Source organism: Wyeomyia smithii, chromosome 2, assembly GCF_029784165.1.
Source record: "Wyeomyia smithii strain HCP4-BCI-WySm-NY-G18 chromosome 2, ASM2978416v1, whole genome shotgun sequence".
Lineage (NCBI taxonomy): Eukaryota > Metazoa > Arthropoda > Insecta > Diptera > Culicidae > Wyeomyia > Wyeomyia smithii.
Genome location: NC_073695.1, coordinates 130,444,970 through 130,449,934, shown reverse-complemented (window position 1 = coordinate 130,449,934; position 4,965 = coordinate 130,444,970). Strand labels below are relative to the sequence as shown.

Genomic DNA, 4,965 nt, shown 5'->3' with positions numbered 1-4,965 from the left:
ATCAGCTCGTAGTCGGCCGCGAGATATAAAAAATGTGCCTCCCTTTTTTTCCTGTTAATTTAGGACTAAAAAAATGTACTTGGCTCAGTTAAACATAAATTGTATCGTGCCGTGCCAAATAAACTATTTTAAAACTTAAAAAAAAAAATTCAATTTTTTAAAATAGATTTTTGTTGAAAATTCTGAAATCTAGAACACGCAATCAGAAAACACAAACCAATCTATTTAGCGCAAAAAGGCAAAAATTGTTTCTAAGCCGCAATAAAATTGTATTGATTTAAATTTAGAATTTCAAATAGATTTTTGATGAAAATTTCTGAAATTTAGAACACGGATTCAGAAAAAAAACCAAAACAATCTTCTTATTTAGCTCATAAAGGTAAAAATTGTTTCTAAGTAGCAATAAAATTGTATTGAAGCCTGAAAGAAACTAATAATATCAATTTAAAATCAATTTCAAAACTGAATCTAGAAAAGTGTGTGAACACTAGAAAATGGGTAATAATTAGGTTGAAAATGCAAAAACTTATTCTTCATATTCATATTTATTCTTAAGCAAATTTAAAATTGCCAGAAACGGCTATCATTGCAGATTCAGGCAAGGCGAAAAACTATCTCGATTCGGGGTCAAAAAAATGTTCTAATTATTTTAAAAACTCTGAAAAATAACTAGAATGTTTCCTCTCATCAACTAAAAATGACTATGAACAAGTTATCAGGAAACAAGAAAAAATAATAAAAAAAATTGAAAGACAATTCAATAAAAAAATTTAAAGTCAATTCAATAAAAAAATTTAAAGTTAATTCAATTTAAAATTAGGGTTTAAAAGAGAAAATGAATTGGGAATTCAGCTAAAAAAATTGCTAAATTTTAGTCTGACGAGAAATCAGAAAAAGAAACCCTAGAGGATATTCCAAATTGAATTTAAAAAAATCCACAATCATATTTGAAATTCAATTTAGAATTAGTGGAAAATGAATTTTTATATTTTATTTTTAAATAAGCACTTTCCAAAATCCGTAAAAAAGCTTAAAAACAATTAATGAAATTTCACAAGGCTTGAAATGATAGAAAATGATTTCGAAGATTTATCGTTTCCGAAGCTCAACAGCAGCCAAAACAACTTTGAATTAAATTCCAAATTTGTAAAAATATATATTGAAGGTTTGAAAAAGCAGAAACCAGTTCTACAAAACGCAGAAAATCTCAACCAGAAAGTTATTAATATTGCTTTAGTTAAACAGTTTAATTAAACCAGTAATTAATTTATGTAAGTCCAAAATGACAGAAAATTGTTCCAAAGAACGGTTGAAAATAATTTAAAAAATTTATGTGAAAATATTCCGAAACATGAAGCACAAACTTGATTCTTGATTCTAAATTATATCCTTATTTTAGCTGAGTGAAATAATGAAAATCTCACATCTCTCATCAGATTCTCTCACAAAATTATTTTGTCAATAAATAAACGTGGTTGAACTTATATATTTATGCGTTTTAAAACCGGACAAAAACATCAATTTCTAACCGGGAAACCGGGAAAAAAACGGGAATTTGAAATTGGAAATCTCCTGGCCACCCTGTTAATTGAATGCCATGCCATCGGCTAAATTGGTGGAAAGTGAGTTACAATATACATAATTTTTGTTTCATTTATGGTGTTGTTTATTTTCTTTTCATTATTCAGGACAATTCTGAAAGATTTCCGAACCTGTCGTTAATGGCAAGAGGCGTCCTGTGTGTTTCTGCATCGAGTGTTCCACTCGAAAACAAATTTTCTTCGGGGCGGGTCCTCGCCACATCACGCAGAAACAGACTAAGTAGGAAAAGAATCCGGCAGCTATTTTTACTAAAATCTGATACTTTAATATAATATACCCAGATACTTTACTAAACATTGTGTCATCTATTTTCGTATTATAAACACTCGCGGCCTTTGGCCGACTCTATTGTTCGAGTGTGTGCTGTCCTTACTCGCTACCGCTCGTTCGGACTTAACTAAGGGAAAGAAAACCCTGTTTGAATAATCCTAGAAAACCAGTAGATCAGTCGTATGTGTGCGAGAGGCCGCCGCTTCCGACGTGTTGCTTTTAGTGATTCTGCCTTTCGTGCCCTTTGGAATTCTGCCTTTTATATTTCCGCCTTTTGAAATATTCTGCCTTTTGTGTATGGTCATAGAGTTCTGCCTTTCATGATTCTGCTTTTCGTGCCTCTGCCTTTTGTGATTCTGCCTTCTGTGGCGAACCCTTATATTTTGATGGCTTGATACGAACATGTTTCAATTATAACAAAATATACCTTAAAAACTGTTCACGTTAGATGGTTTCTTGAAGATTTATTATAAGAATAATTATTCCTAATATACTACGTCTATGTCTATGTGTACCGGGATATCTTTTGCAAAGTTATAAAATATGTTTAGCCTAAATCGTCAACATTTTCCTTCTAAGACAAATAATCTCTTTTGTTAGTGATGATTGAGAGCTAAAATTGTGATTTGAATGATTTTGAGGTATGATGGGTTTTTATCGCTCCCAAGTTATCGTAAAACAGGGTTTTTTTTTCCTGTATGGACTTCCTCACTGCGACCAGAATCGTAGATCTATTGTGAGATAACCACAATACAACAGGGTTAGTTGAAATAATGATTGGCACAATTCATTTTTTTAGCTTTTGGTTGCAAACGATGCCTCAAAGACCCGTTCCAAAAATTGTGTTATACGTTATACTCATGCTCCACCATGTGAGCTTACCGCCTACTGACAAATTTTCGTAAAAATGGATTGGACAAAGAAATCATCATCGTCTGTTTGTCTGTTGATTCACTATACACGCTTACCATGAAAAACCTATACCCTATACTTAAGTAGAAATCACTCAAAATCCTCTTAAAGCGCACAAACTTAAAATTTGAGTAGAGAGGCTGTACCTACTTCTGAGTTGAATGATCATACCTATCAGAGCCGTAGCTACTCCGTTTCGCGTGGGGGGGGGGGGGCAGAGAATTTTTATTTCTTTTATTTTCTTATTCCCAAAAATCCGGTTTTCCGGGTTTATATCCCCGGAATTTCCCGGAAATAAAGTATGGATATAAACTTTATCATTTCAGTCTTGAAGTGGCGAGCCAGCTTGTGGTTAAAACCTCCTTATTGAAGAAAAAAAATCTTCAAATTGCTAACTTAAATGAGCAGGTTTACATTGTGTAATTGAGTTTAAGGGGACCAATTTTAACGCAGGTTCAGCTAGTTTTACTCTAACTGAGTAAGAGCTTCGTACATTTGCTTTATATTCATATCGAGCTTGTATCCAAATACCCAGCTGTAAAAATACTCACCTCAATTGACGAGTAATGGAAGATATACAGTAGGGCGCCAGTGAGATGTATGAAAAAAGGTCACTCGAATATCGTTTAGTAGTAGGGTTCAAAAGTCCCCATGCAAAATTTCATCTAAATCAGCCTTTGAGAACACGTCCCTCAAAGCAATCAATGTTTCAACTAAGGCTAAGCCCCCCCTCGCCCCCCCGGTGCCTACGGGCCTGATACCTATAATTGGATAACGAAATATACCTAAAAATTGGTAACATATAAGATAAAACAGATACAAAAATGACTTGTTTTAATGCATATTGGGATGTTTAAGTTCATGATTATCAACAAAAATAGGTGGTTTTAACGATTAAGTTCGTCAATTCAACCCACAACTAGTTTGTTTTACAGATCATTGGTAATGCAAAGTGGGTAGTTTTAACATATCAATGTGTTAACTTCACCCTAAACTAAGTAGCTTCTAATGACATATTTCTACAAAAATATGTAATTTCAACCTAAAATAAAGTTCTTTTTACTCAATCCTATAGTATTGAGTACCCAAAAGTAAGTAATCTAGTATGAACCACAAATTGGGTAAAAATTACTCAACGATTGATAAAACTACCCAAAATTAAGCTCAAACTATAAGCATTGAGAATTCCTGCAACAAAAATTGAAAATTTTGGTTTTTTAATACAAATAAAACTCAAAACACTAAAGATAATGTTTATAACACTGTTTATATTCCCTCTAACAATCGAAAGTTGCTTATCACACAATCGATCTTGAGGTGTGTCCGTTCGTTTTCTTGGTTCAACGCTGTAAATTTCCGGAAAACCAAAATCTGGCCCGTGCCACTCTGGCGCACACCAATAGTTCATTCTCCGGTTCAGTGTCCCCGCAGGCGATACTACTTTCTGTGCGGGTGGTTTTGCTTTCGGAAGGAAGTCTACAAGAAACAGGATTTTTATTAGACTATGGAGAATTTCGCATTTGAAAATCACAAACCTTACCTTTCGCTAATCGTTGAGGATATTTAATTCATTTTGAATATTTCAAAGCAAACAAGATACTACTCCAAACCTTCTTGCACTAGAAACCCGAATAGCAATGGGCGATATTGTATCGGTATCGGAAATATCGATACTTTTGAGACGATATTTCGATTTTTTGGATCGATACACAAGCGTCCGATACTCGACCGTATCGATACTGAAAACCGCGATATTTGTATCGATATTCTTTTATGCATACGGACCAGCTAGCTGACATGTTACAAGGGCTAACATCTCAATGTGTACACGAGATCACCGCCACTTTTGATACGCTATGTTATGCTGTCTGTCAGCGTCAGTGGAGCCCACACATCGTAGAACCGCTGCGATGTTGGCTGCGATAAAGCAAAGCAAATCGGATGGAGATGCCAGCTAGTTGATACTAGCTGGAACCACTGAAAAGCTGCCACTGTCAGTATAAGTATCGCACAAGTCTATTTGCACTAGCAAAACTTAAGCCTGTATTACACTCTTTGATCAAGCGTCAAATATTTGGCACTTTTTGACAGATAAAAATTTGGTCGAAGATAATTATTTGTCACTCTCCAATTTTAACATGAGGCAAACACGGGCAAACAACAACCATGATGTCAAATAAA

At 34.2% G+C, this 4,965-nt stretch overlaps 1 long non-coding RNA gene across 1 annotated transcript; it reads right to left on the bottom strand.

The window, feature by feature from the left end:
- Window positions 1-3,979: 3,979 nt before the first annotated feature.
- On the bottom strand, window positions 3,980-4,442 carry LOC129722763 (uncharacterized). Its single transcript, XR_008727636.1, has 2 exons — window positions 4,325-4,442; window positions 3,980-4,260 (listed from the first exon to the last, which is right to left on the bottom strand). It is a non-coding gene; the product is annotated as an uncharacterized LOC129722763 (long non-coding RNA).
- Between the last annotated feature and the right edge of the window lie 523 nt (window positions 4,443-4,965).